The 14,041-nt window shown below is 31.3% G+C and overlaps 1 protein-coding gene across 4 annotated transcripts in view; it reads right to left on the bottom strand.

Moving 5' to 3' along the window:
- Positions 1 to 3,842: 3,842 nt before the first annotated feature.
- Positions 3,843 to 14,041, bottom strand: part of LOC107436532 (Krueppel-like factor 2) — a 192,658-nt gene continuing 182,459 nt past the window's right edge. For all 4 annotated transcript variants that reach the window (XM_043043127.2, XM_043043128.2, XM_043043129.2 and 1 more), the window contains one exon: positions 3,843 to 5,480. The gene's annotated coding sequence lies outside the window, so the exon portion shown is untranslated. The remainder of the gene's footprint in view (positions 5,481 to 14,041) is intronic.

Below are 14,041 nucleotides of genomic sequence, written 5' to 3'. Positions count from 1 at the left end.
TAATTATATCAGGTGATACCACACAGCTTTATTGTTTTTAGGTGACTGAAACCGGTTGGCAGTTGTTTACGTTACTGCATCAATGGGTTAACATTGTAATGCAATCAGTTAAAAATAATACAAATAGGAAGTACATAAAAAAAATCTCCTGAATAAAAACCCATTACATGCATGTTTAACTATAAAAGTAAAGCTTATAAACTCCTGCAAAAGCATGCAATTATTAAAAAAGTTACAGTGGGTCTAATAAGTTGGTCTTATTTTTATAATAAACTAATATAATACCTGATATAATAAATAGTCTATATTTATGTAATATATCGACTAATTTATCCAACCGTCAAATTTATATTATGTATCTTCTGATTTAACCAAATGACGTAAACAAGTGCAAACCAGTTTCAGTCGCTTGAAAATAATAAAGCTGTATAATATCTCCTGATATTAAGATCTTACATAAGATCTAATAATTTGGCCAGGAGCTGTACATATTAACAGCTTTCGAGTTTAATCGGTAATACATATTAAAAAAAAAATAAGTAGCACATTAGAGTAATTAGCACAGTAGTACACTAATACGCACATTAAGAATTAAAGAAATAGAACAAAAAGGCAAAGAAGGGTAGGTGAACTTCTCAAGCGATTAGATGTAGGTGTAGGAAACAAAAATAATGTACAGAGAAGGGAATGAAATGACGGCATATGACGGATTGTTTTTTACCAGCCTTCACAGTCTTGAAGGTAGTAACAAAAATAAAAAAAAGACAAACTAAAACAAAAGCTTTTTTTTTTCCACACCCACCTTCATCAAAATTCCTTCAACCAAACAATTAAAAGATGAAGGGAAACCTTCTTAAGAAAAATGTTATCTTAATTAATAGTGGCCAACGACAACGAGGATTTTCTTCTTTTTTCCCTTCTTAAGTTCTTGCTGGTAGGGTAGATGGAATTTATTATTTGAAAGCGGTTTTTGCTTTTGTTTCGAATTCGAAAATCAGAAGTTTTTTTTTTTTACCATTTTATTTTAACCTCACGATGTGGTTCTTCAGGTATTTATATCTTGTCTATGTTACCGGCAAAGTTTGAATTCCGGCATTCTATAGAATGCCTAAGACTAGCCGGCATTGAAGCGATTTATATTTCACACATTTCCTGGGCATTCTATAATACAATGCCAAATGAGAATGTTTTGAATTCGAAAATCAGAAGTTCCTTTCCTTGCCATTTTATTTTAATCTCCCGATGTGGTTCTTCAGGTATTTATATCTTGCCTATGCTACCGGCAAAGTTTGAATTCCGGCATTCTATAGAATGCCTAGCCATTGTATATAATACCTAAAACTAGCCGGCAATGTATGAAACGATTTATATATCACACATTTCCTAGGCATTCTATACAATGCCAAATGAGAAACCGGCAAAGTATAAAATACATCTCCGATTTCAATTCCATTCTGTGATTAAAATGTCATTCAAGCCTGAAATGTTGAAACAAGTAGATTAATTTCTTATTTTTTTATATGAAAATTTTGTTTTCCTTAATAAGAAAGGCATAAATTATGCTTAGTACAACTTTCCTTTTTCTTCATGCATTTTGAATAAAAAAAATTTTATGGCACTCTTATTATTTTTTCAGAATAACATTTTTATTTTAGAGAAATGCACATGATTTACGCCATAACTTCATCAGGACGCTTTCTCTTCATACTTTGCCTAAATAGCATTTGTCATTCTATTGAATGCCTAGGTATTATATACAATGCCTAGAGAAAGTTTGTAATACTTCTCATATTTCATACCTTGCCTAAAAACATCCGGCATTCTATAGAATGCCGGGGTTTCATACTTTGCGGTAACATATACATTAAATCACAAAAGTTCATTTTATTCTCCTTTCTCTCATTAAAACTTGGAATAAATTTTACAAGTTAAATTTTTGAATAGTTTTATATCAATACCTCTCTAGAAGAGAGAAGGCCTCAGCACGGGTTATCATAAACAAGAAATTTGATCCTTTATTAGACCAAACGTAGTGAAGTAATGACATCTTAATAGCCCGACCGTATAAACATCCTTCTTATTTTTCATCCACTGCGCAGTTTATGTTCGTTACGTTGGGCTATTAAATTGATCTGTGCTGAAGCAGTCTGTCTTCAAGAAGNTGATCCATCTACCACTACGATTTATATTTCACACATTTCCTAGGCATTCTATAGAATGCCAAATGAGAAGCCGGCAAAGTATAAAATGCATCTCCGATTTCAATTCCATTCTGCACTTAAAATGTCATTCAAGCCTGAAATGTTGCAACAAGTAGATTAATTTCTTATTTTTTTATATGAAAATTTTGTTTCCCTTAATAAGAAAGGCGTAAATTATGTTTAGTACAACTTTAATTTTTCTTCATGCATTTTGCATAAAAATTTTTTAATGGCACTCTCATTATTTTTTCAGAAAAACATTTTTATTTTTAAGAAATGCACATGATTTACGTAATAATCTCATCAGGACGCTTTCCTTCTATACTTTGCTTAAATAGCATTTGTCATTCTATTGAATGCCTAGGTATTATATACAATGCCTAGAGAAAGTTTGTAATACTTCTCATATTTCATACCTTGCCTAAAAACATCCGGCATTATATACAATGCCGGCGTTTCATACTTTGCCGGTAACAACTGAATTAAATTACCAAAGTTCATTTTATTCCCCTTTCTCTCATTAAAACTTGGAATAAATTTTACAAGTTAAATTTTTGAATAGTTTTATATCAATTCCTCCCTAGAAAAGAGAAGGCCTCAGCGCGGGTTATCATAAACAAGAAATTTGATCCTTTATTAGATCAAACGTAGTGACATAATGACATCTTTCGTATTTCACCACCACCGTAGTGACATCCTTCTTATTTTTCATCCACTGCGCAGTTTATGTTCGTTACATTGGGCTATTAAATTGATCCGTGCTCCGTGAAAATTTCTCCAACACTCATTCAATTATAAACTGCTCGGATTTTATTTTATAACCGTCGTTGAACACCCGACCAATTTTTGAGTTTACGACTTCTAACGTTTAACTCCGTAGTCTTGTCATTTCGAACCCAATTCAAAAGACAAGGGAACTCCTGGATTAAGTATTGGGGAGAAATTTTGCCTTCGTGGAGAAACTTTTGATGGAAATAACCCGAGTGTGCGTTACATGGTGAAGAAGACCACGCGAACCTCCCACGGTCAGCCTGACGGCAAAGGGACCACTGAGGATATTTTTACGACAGCACTGTGGTCGGGGCAAGCCTGATGCGGATTCATATCGGCTAGCCATCGGTGGGATTCGAACCCGGTTCACCTCATTGGAAAGCGAAACCTCTATCTCCTGAGCCATCGTGGCCCGGATTGAGGAAAACGATTGGATATAAGCAGTCACGTGTTACCGGTTGAAACAGTGTTATCTGTGACTTATTATCTTGCCAGTATTATGTGCGAGTTTTGTCCTCACATTCATTTCGAGTTATCTTGATTATCTTAGAAATGGTTTAATTTTTAATAATAGCCCATATAAAAAGGTAAACACATTGTACTGTACACATTGCTCTAAAACAAAAAGGTATGCACATTGTCATATTTGTGTACTTTTGAACTATTTGTGCTCCGTGTTTTATGTCATAAGCATATCTATTCTTAAATGTGATAATAAATGTTAAACGAAACAGGGACTGCAGTTTTCACTGCAATACGGAAAAATCCGATAATTACATCAAAAATTCTTTATGGTATTTTTCTTCTTCTTTCTTTTACTAACTATATATTGGTTTATTTAGATATATAATCAAAATAATGCACAAAATGTTTTTACAAAATAAAACTTTTATTTTTCCAAAACCAGATTTATCTTCAAATTATGTACAAAACTATATACATATATATCGATGCAAAATAATAGAATAAAAATTTACAAAATAACTTTTTTTTAAAATTCAATTTCTGTTGTAAGCATGTCAAAAAGAAAGAGTTTGTATTTAAGAAAAATTCAAAAATCAATACACATATCTTACAAGTTCAACAATTAATAATCAACCATTTTAAAAGGTGAAATAATTATAACTTTTCATTCATAACCTCACACAGCTTACTCTTAAAAATGCATAATTATGGCCATCAGTGTCTATGCATGTTCAAAATGAGAAAAAAATACAAGTGATTTCAAAATCTTTTATGGATAATAATTGAAAACTGTTTTTTAGAAAATATTCCTTGATCATCCAAAATGTTTAGTATTGCTACAAAATTTGTAAAAATAATGTGAAAAATCCTTGTTATAGCATGAAAAATTTTGATTTAAAATTGATATAAAACTTTAAACCTTGTCAAATATGATTTAAAAACATAATGCACATTAGGAGTCTCAGATTAATTTTTAAACAAGTTGAAACAGGAACTCTTCTGAAAACAAAAGAATCGTTTCTAAAAATTAAGGAATTGAAACTTATTATCATTAAGGCCAAGGCTATTGCATTTATTTATATTTATTTATAATTTTTTTTTGTTGAACTTTTGGATTCTTTTGCTCTTCTAAGGGATTCTTTAAAATATTTAGGGCGTTTCTCGGTTTGTATTTTTATAATGTTAGAACATTTTTTTTTAAATTTTTAAAAAGTGCAAACTCATTCATCCAATTTCCAAACTTTTTACTTGTGTTACACTATAAGGCATTGCCATTAATAGCCATTGAAAAGAACTATTAAAAAGGAGAGAAAAATATAAAACTTTATGTATTTAACTAACGTCAGGGGACTCTTAATGTATTTAAAAATTAAAACTCAAACTATAATGGAAATTACTAGTTAATTTTTCTTAAGACTCATGTTCATGCACTAAATTACAGCTATATATCACAGAGAGTTCACAATTTGTAACATTTACAACTATTTTCCTGTTTTTAATTTTCAAACAAAGCATCAAATAATCCAAAATTCATAACGAATATAAATTTCTGTTTGATGTTTATAAAAACATTTATCAACATATTCATCCTTCAAATGTATCATTTTTGATACACAGATGTGTATCAAAAAATTTTTCATTTGATATACATTTTAATTCATGTAATTTAGAAATCATCATAGCATAGCACAAAACTTTAAAAAAATAATTTTTTTTAAACAGTAAAAATGTACATTTTTCACATTTGTGAAACATCGAAGCACCAAATTTTGAAATATTACAAATAATTATTTACACATTCATGTGACTTGAGGCACAATCATTATGACTTAAGGCACAATCATTAATGAAAAGGCACAATCATTGTAAATTATGAGATTAGAACTCAATGAACGAAAAGTTTAGAACACGAAAATTCATAAACTGCAATTTTACAGTCTTAAGTAGAAATAATCTAAATAAATAAAAATGGAATTTTTGTAATGACTAATTTGTTCAGGGTTTTCATTTGAGCATATGATTCGTTGTCATGTACTTCCTTATCTGAAAAAGAAGAAAAAAAATATTCAAATTCATTTATAGTTCAGTTCATTTGTTACAAAAAGTTATTATTATTTCAGCATATATATTCTAAAAAGTACTGAGGTAAGAGAAACTAAAAAATTTAATTACAATTAACAATTAAAAATATAAAATATCATTTTTATCTCCAGTATATGGATGTAGCTTATATTTTGTAGCTGAAATACATGTTTATATAGTCTTATGATACTACGTAATACATGTTATTAACCTTACTGTTTGTTTTTTCGCCTAAATAAATTAATAAAACTGAGTTTTTTAAGAAGATATGCGACATTTTAAAAATTTCAATTTTAAAATTGCAATTTAAAAATTTCAATTTTAAAATCGCAGATTTTAATACACCTAAAATTATATGCAATTGCAAGATCAATAACTAAAATAGTAAAGAATATGTCTGATATTTAGGAAGAAATACACATTTTTAAATTCAGATCATGAAATCATTTAAATACTAACTTTTTTCTCAACCTTCTTTATAATTTTTTGATTTTGAAATGATTTAAAATCTAAAATAATAATACATGTTTGGAATTTTCTGGAAGGTCCCATTAATAAACTATGTAAAATAAGAAAATATATTTAAAAAAAATAAATTATTAGTCATGTTCAGAAAATGAATCTATTTCATTTTAAGCGTGGAGGATGTTCTCCGAAATAGCACCCTAACAAATTGTATGAAGTGGAAAAAGTACTTTTTTAAAAAAATGCAAAAGTGTTGTTTACAAATAGCAACTTTTCTAAGGGGAAAAAAATTTGCTTATTCCATGAACTGAATAAAAATGGTCAAGTTTAGCCTATTTATGCCTAAATTATGCTCTGCTTTAACTCTGGTGATTAAATTTCCCCCGATATAATTGCAAATACAAAGGGGACTAAAAATCATGTTTCCAACTTTGGCGAACTGTAAATTAGAAGTAAATGGCGAACTGTAAATTAGATAGCAAGGTACAATATAAGATAGCAAGGAACATGCCAGAAATGTCACACGCACTATGTATAAAATATAAAAATTAAAATAAAATGTATAAAATATAAAAATTTTATACATTTCACTTTTGTTGTGATAATATAAATTATGAAAAATGCAAGCTTGAGCGAAAAAAAACAATAAATGCAAATATTAAAACCGCAACCATTAAAATTTACGATTAAGGAAAAATTTCTTAAAGCAACTTTTTATAGCCAAAACTGCTTTTCGACTGTAGGGGGAAAATTGTAATTTGTTTGATAAAATTTGCAATTTTTAATTACTTAAAATTTAATAACTATTTCGAAGTAGNAAAAAAAAAAACTTTTGTATATTTTTCCGAGCATAAAAATATGCCTGGAAGAAAAAACTAAGTCCAAATGGCGAGAGAAATTTAGATTACCTTCTTTGTATGGTTTGTACCTTTTGTGATTATAATTTTGCTATTTTTATGTTCGAAATTGTTTTAAATTAAGTTTAAAAAAAAAAAAGGTTTTTAATATGTAAATTAAAATAAATTTCTAGAAAAACTTAATAATGTTTTAATATTTTAAGGGTTAATAGCTATTATTATTTATTTTACTTCTTTTTTAATAATAACATAAAAACTATAAAAGAGAAAGAAGGTGAATACATGAATTTTTTTTTTTTTTACTCATTTTCCGTAATAAATTTTTTGTTTTAAATGTTTTTATCCCCATAAAATAATTTTGAAACTATCAAAAAAAAAATAGTAATAATAACTTTTGCGTAGTAAGTAGATATAAAAAAAATAAAACGTAGAAAGAAATTTGTAACGCACACACATACATATATATATATATTTGTGGGTGTGTAGTAGTAGAAATAAATTAATAAGCTGTGCTTTCCTACAGGTATCATCCATAAATCCCAACAATATAAAAACGGATTTTCCAAAAGATTAGATTACTAAACTAAATTCTTTCCCGAAAATGGTAATTTTCAACATCATGTACTGCCACACTATTTTATCCAACAAAATAGCATTTTCAATTCAGGAGATGAAAATTTAATTTCCGTAATTAATTCTAGTGTACGTATCATGTCTAGAGCACAAACGCGACTGTAACTATCAAAACAAGATAATAAAGGAAAAGGAAATTACAAGATGTGATGATACTACTATATATTTTAGGTGAAATGTAGATGTTATTTTTAAATTATGTGTGTCAGTAGCAGAGTTCATTATCTCACTCTCAATACTCGTAGAAAAATTAACATATTTATGCAGAATTTTAGATCGAATGAGAATAAGAATAATGAATTTTAAGCGAATTTATTATTCACTGAGTAGTCCAGTTTTTCCCAAACGTCATCAACTCCCGCCAATCATTATCTTCATATATAATTGTTTCACGTGGCACCGAATTCGCAGTTATTTCTTTATCTTGGTTGGCAACATATTGAATCAATTATAATTTTAATACGGGGACCGTACAAATATTATGCGAACGTGTTTTTGGAATACCCATTTTCCTTGTCAGCAAAAATAAGTAAATTAAAAACTCCTCCCTTGCTTATGTAAGGGATTGCACACCCTTGCTATTAAGTTTACTTTTGTTTTTAATGTAGCAATCAAATTTTAAGAATAAACTCTTAAGCAAAACTCAAATATTCTTCCCCAATACATGTTTACGTAAGATTTGAACGGCTTCCTAACTTTTCCAATATACGAGGGCAGTTTTTCAAGTAAGGGCAGTTCGAAAAAAAAATTCGAATGGAAGAAAATTTTCACTAACAAATTTATTTTTTAATTTTACATATGTTTACTCCCTTTTTTCTTTTTTTTTTCAAAATAATTGTCAGAGCAGCGACGATCAGGGGACAGAGCGGTCTACTTCCAATCAGGTGAATCCTGGCGATCGCTTGTCGATACGAATTCGCATCCGGCTTGCACCGACCACAGTGCTGACGTGAAATATCCTCAGTGGTAGACGGATCATGGGTTAGAGTCCCATTACCGTCAGGCTAGCCGTGGGAGGTTCTCAGGGTCTTCCTCTCCATGAAACGCAAATGCTGGTAAGTTCCATGTGCAAGTCCTCCACGAAGGCAAATTTCTCCCAATACTTGATACAGGAGTTCCGTTGTCTTCCGCATTGGGTTCAAAATGACAAGGCCACGGAGTTGAATATTAGAAGTCTTAAACCAAAAATTGGGTTGGCCGTTTAACGACAACTATATAATGTAAAAAATAAATGGTGGCCTAGATTGCTGAAACACTTATCATACCTTACAACTAGATTTGGAATACCCTTTACATAGTAATTTGCTGCCTGCTCCAATAACCAAGAGACCAAGATAGTTTTCACGTCTTCGTTATTGTTGTAATGATTGCCTCCAAAATAATGTTTGAAACATCGGAAAAGATGAAAATCACTTAGAGCAAGGTCTGAGCTGTATTGCGGGGTGGTCCAAAACTTCCCAGCCAAAAAAGTTCAATAATGCTCGGGACTGAGCTGTGGAGAGAATCATTGTCATGGATAGCGAGATTTTCCTGTCAGCATGCCATTAGGAAGCTTTGCAAACTTCACAAATCTGCCGGTGAATGTATGCAGAAGACATGTTTTTTGCCGACTAAAAACACATCACTGACCGTACTTCATACGCGACGGGCAATCTGTTTAACTTGAACATTTTAAAGACACAGAACTGACCTTACAGTTTATCTACACAGCTGTAACTACACAGTTGTTCCCAAGGAATGCCAGGACACGACGCAAGCGTCACCTATTAGCGTAAACAACAAAATGGCCCTTACTTAACCCTAAAAAAAAACTAAAAAAAAACAGCCGTCGTACATGGGCATTTTATTAATCCAACTACTACAGTTTTTTCATAAATTACAGCAGTTTTTAATTACTACAGTTTTTTTTTATGTTTGATAGTTTAAATATCTTACTTTTAGATTTGCACCATCCTGGACCAAACGAAAATTTGGTTTTTCAAATTTAAACTAGGCGCAAAATTCTAGCAGCTGCAAATAATTAATGAGTAAATTAAAGTTATGCACAAATGAACACTTTTTACGTAAAATTTAAATTTTTTTTCATCATTTTTAAAACTATAAATTTAAAATAATTACAATTGAATTAATTTATTTTTAAAACTGAAACGAAGTGATTAGTAATTCTTTTCGTGTTTCTATAAATAACTACAGTGGCATTAAAGAGCAAATTTCCATGAAATATAAGTACGAGTTTTTAATACGACTTACGGATAATATAATTTCTGTGCTCCTTTTTTTTTATAATTTATTTCTTTTTCTTCAGAATTTTATTTCATAACCGTCTTTAAACAGCCGATTCAATTATTTATTTATTTTTTGGGGGGTTTAAGACTACTAATATTCAAATCCGTAGTCTTGTAATTTTGGATCCAATCAAGAAGACAAGGGAACTTCTGGACCAAGTAATAGGAGGAATCTGCCTTCTTAAAGGACATTTTGATGAAACTAACCCGCATTTACTTTACATGGAGAGGAAAACCACGAAAACCTCCTACGGTCAGCTTGACGGCAAGGGGACTCAATAATTTCTGGTTTGAAAAAAAAACTAGTTAAAACTAGTTATGTTGAAGCTTAAGTCTAAACTATTAATCATACATAATAAAATCACAATCCTAATAATCAGCCACATAATTTTTGTCTATCTAAAATCAGTTATTAAATTGAACCTCTGGTGAAATGTATTAAATTTGGCTAGGCTTACAAATTTTTTACGCGATCCTCTTTCAAATGAGTTCCATTTTTTCTTTTTAAGTCATATGAGTTTAAAATAATACATTAGTAACATGGAGAAACATATTCGTGACCCAAACAAATTCTTCCCATAATCGATCTCAAATAAAAATCAAAGATAAACGCTATTAAAATATCGCCAAATATTAATACACACTCGCCATCTAATTTTTAAAGGATCCACTTTGAGACGCGTTATATTTGCGCGCACCATATCTCTCTATCTTGGCACCATAGTCGTGACTATTTACACCCTATCATTAGTGCCAATTTATCGGTAGCTCTATTTACTTACGCCAAAAACACTCTTTAAGCTTATTCTTTTCGGGCCAATCATCAAAGATGGACACAATTCTCATTAGATTTTTATTCGAGGGGTGGGCATGATGAGAAGTCGTTTTATGATATTATTTAGCTTAGAGTAAGAAGAAAAAAAAATCTTTTAAAGTAACTATTGAAACCCACGTAATCGTTCTTAGATTAGTTCTGAAAGTTTCAGAGTTAATGGACGGTTTCACCAAATGAGTTTAGCACCTGTTGCCATTTTGTGGTATTTTAAACATTTAATGTTTCTAAGACCACCAAGTGCATCACGATTTGGAAATGATTTTTATTTTATTACTTTCCCTTAAAAAGATGCCGGGAAATAACAGTTTTTTTTTTAAAGTTTTATTTCATTAAACGTAAAATATATAAAAATATTTATAATGAATAGCATCAACTTTTAGCCTCTTCTACATTTTGAACTTTTGTCGACATGTAATTTTAGACTCCATCGACTTTGATTCTCAAACGTTGACTTCTAGCCATTTACACTTAGGACTTTTAGCTTTCATTGACTTTTAAATAGTGATTTTATTTTCATCTTTAATTTCCTTAGTATTATCATCAATTTTAATTATTGACATTTACACCGGCGTTTTTAGCTTTCATTGAATTTAAATCATGATTTTCACTAACTTAATTTTTAGCTAATTCACCTTTAACTTACCCCCACCACTGACATTTGGCAAAATTTTACTGTATTTTTAGTTTTAAGTTTAAATATTTAATTTAATTTTTAATTTCCGTATAACCCCCTGGGGTAGGTTGAGGTTTTACCTATCTTATAATGAATAGCATGTTTTGTTTGTAATCTTGTTATATTATTTTTAAAATCTATACGATAAATATTGATAAATTCTCATTCTTTTTTTTTTTTTTTTTTTTTTTTTTTTTTGATGCAAATAAAAGTAATGACCATTACACGGAGTTTTATTATTTTTTTTCTGGATGAAAGGTGAATCTGTTAAAATAGGATGCACTTAAAATAGGATTTTGATTTTTTTAGGAAAACTAACTGGATAAAGCTTTGCTAAGTTTCAATAATATTACTTCAAATAATGATTCAACTTTGCATACATTTTTAGTGAATAAATGTAGTGGGAGACTTCCTTATGGCGGGATAGAACGTTCGCCTTCCAATAAGATGAACCGGGTTCGAATCCCGGCGATGGCTGGTCGATATGAATTCCGCATCCGGCTTGCACCGATCACAGTGCTGACATAAAATATCCTCAGTAGTAGACGTGTCATGGGTTAGAGTCCCCTTGCAGCCAGGCTAACCGGGGGAGGTTCTCGTGGTCTTCCTCTCCGTATAACGCAAACTCGGGTTAGTTCCATCAAAAAGTTCACCACGAAGGCAAATTTCTCCCAGTACTTGATCCAGGAGTTTCCTTGTCTTCGGGATTGGGTTCAAAATTATAAGGCTACGGAGTTGNAGTCATCAGGGCCGTAGTAGCTCAGGGGATAGAACGTTCGCCTTCCAATAAGATGAACCGGGTTCGAATCCCGGAGATGGCTGGTCGATATGAATTCCGCATCCGGCTTGCACCGATCACAGTGCTGACATAAAATATCCTCAGTAGTAGACGTGTCATGGGTTAGAGTCCCCTTGCAGCCAGGCTAACCAAGGGAGGCTCTCGTGGTCTTCCTCTCCGTGTAACGCAAACGCGGGTTAGTTCCATCAAAAAGTCCACCACGAAGGCAAATTTCTCCCAGTACTTGATCCTTGTCTTCGGGATTGGGTTCAAAATTATAAGGCTACGAAGTTGGACATTAGTAGTCGTAAACCCAAAAATTGGGTCGGCAGTTCAACGACGCTTATAAAATAAAATTACTTTAACTGCAGATTGTTAATTTAAGTTTCTCTCTTTGTTCTCAAGCATAATATCATTTATCATTCGAGAGTTCACTTTGCTTTTGCATAAATCATTTTGAAAACCAGTAAATGATTTGTACACAAGTTCAAAATAATTATGCAATTAAGAATGAATTCTGATTTATGACTCCAATTTTACTAAGAGAGCGTTTTTGCGTGTCAAGTAAAATGTTACATTGCATCTTTATTACACAACCACTTGGACAAAATCTAATAAAACGACGGAAGGTCTGAAAAAAAAATATTTTCATTGACGAAAATGAACCATGGCGATCACAAATCTAAACTTAGACACAATGATGAATTGAGAAATATATCTCATCTGTTTTCGTGAATTCTATGTCAGTAAAATTTTGTTTCCCCAAAACTTAAAAAGAAACAAAATTTAAAAAATGTATAACTTTTTAAAATGTTTGGAAGAGATTCAAAGATTAAATATCATTTATTTTTCCACCTGGAAAAATACCAACGAATGTCCGCCCATTTCTTTTGTTGGGATATAGGTCGTCTGGAATTAAAATATTGTAGCGTACCATATGTCTCGATGCTTTTTATCATGACAAAAGGTAGAAATGAATTATTACAATAAAATGTGGCATCCGAAATCGTAAGGAATTTTTTCGTCTATAATTCACTTATTGCGTATGCAAATTATTCATCACGATTTACGTAAAAAAGAATTTTATAGGTTAGGATATTACTTTCATGCCACTAAAAATGTGTAGGATAAGAATTTGTAAGAAATTTTTTCGTAAAAAAAAATATTCGCATACGTATGTGGAATGAATATCATTGAGACTTAAACAAAACAAAACACACAGTTGGAGTATTAATTTCACGCATTAAGTAGGTACTTTATTTACGTCACACTGGAGTTGCACAATGGGCTATTGGCGACGGTCTGAGAAAAATCCCTGAGGAAAATTCGAAGACATGCCATCGCCATTTTGTTCTTCTGCAGGAGGGGATGGCTCCCCTGATTTTGTAGTGCGATGACCTGCGAGCGAAGTCGAGAACTTTATGGTAGAATAGTTTAACGAGGACCGATACCGCGCCCCCTCGGTCCCTACGCAGGCTGATCAAAGTGGTCACCTACCCACTTATTGACCGCAGTGTTCTGCTGGGAACAGTGTCCTTACGATCAGTCCACTGCGAGACGATTTCAAACTTAAAGAGGGGGGTGATAGATAAATTTTTTTTTTTATTGATCTTACCCTATGCTGCGAGCAGTCTGCGAAGGAGGGCAGCCAAAAAAAAAAAAGAGAAAAAAAAGTTACAGTATTTTTCAACGGCAGTTGATTAAGCAGTAAAATTTATTGATGTATGGAGAAAAAACTTAGGACATGAAAATCAGAAGAAGCAACGATAAACATAAAAATATTGTTAATCAAAACTAATTAAAGAGCTTTATAAATGTACTTATATCTACTACTGATAACTTTGCCAAAGCATTTCAAATATAGTGCTTAGGACCCTGGCAAATGAAAAGCACAATAAAAAATAATTCCATGCATACTTTACAAACCAGGACAACTTTGCCTAGGCGCTGTTTTGATATTCTGACGAAGTTGGAAAATACACTAGTTTGAACGTTT

The sequence above is a fragment of the Parasteatoda tepidariorum genome, chromosome 3 (genome assembly GCF_043381705.1).
Source record: "Parasteatoda tepidariorum isolate YZ-2023 chromosome 3, CAS_Ptep_4.0, whole genome shotgun sequence".
Taxonomy (NCBI): domain Eukaryota; kingdom Metazoa; phylum Arthropoda; class Arachnida; order Araneae; family Theridiidae; genus Parasteatoda; species Parasteatoda tepidariorum.
This window is presented reverse-complemented; position numbering and strand designations above follow the sequence as displayed.